We start from the raw sequence: 649 nt of genomic DNA on the forward strand, positions 1-649 counted from the left end.
TAATTTGTTGTATACGTGTCTAAGTGTGTGTGCATGCCATACCACAGCTCATGAGTGGAGGTCAGAGGACAACCTGCAGGAATCTGTTCTTTCCTTCCACCATGTGGGGCCCAGGGATTGAACTCAGGTGATTGTCAGGCTTAGCAGCGCAGGTCTTTACGGCCGAGCCATCTTGCTGGTACCCCTTGATAAATTTTAACACTGGGCTCTAACAAACTAGTTTTACATGAACAGGGGATGAACAAGAACATATTCCAGTCCAGGTCCATCAGACTCCAAAGCAGTCTGCACCTGCCAAGCCAAAGCCTTGCTATGTGGCATGTGAAGGAAGGGAGAGCATGGAAGGAGGGACATGTGTGAGTGTCCTGAGACCTGATCACTCTCCTCAACCCCTCATCACACTTGGACTGTTCAAGTGCACTCTTCCAATTGCCTCAGACAATTGCCCTATCCTGCCTCCCAGGATAGCTGTGACCAGCCAGGTGCTCTTCAAAGTCACACTCAGGGTGGGGCCTTGCAGTTCCCAGCCCAACCCTTCATGCCTGAGACTAGAGAGTAAAAAGACCAACACTTACCCTTTGATCTTAGAACAGTCATCCAACTTGGTGGCTGTCCAAAGAACTCAGACCCTGGATGAGGTGACACATGC

This window comes from Nannospalax galili, unplaced genomic scaffold (assembly GCF_000622305.1).
Source record: "Nannospalax galili isolate Female #2095 unplaced genomic scaffold, S.galili_v1.0 scaffold538, whole genome shotgun sequence".
NCBI classification, from domain to species: domain Eukaryota; kingdom Metazoa; phylum Chordata; class Mammalia; order Rodentia; family Spalacidae; genus Nannospalax; species Nannospalax galili.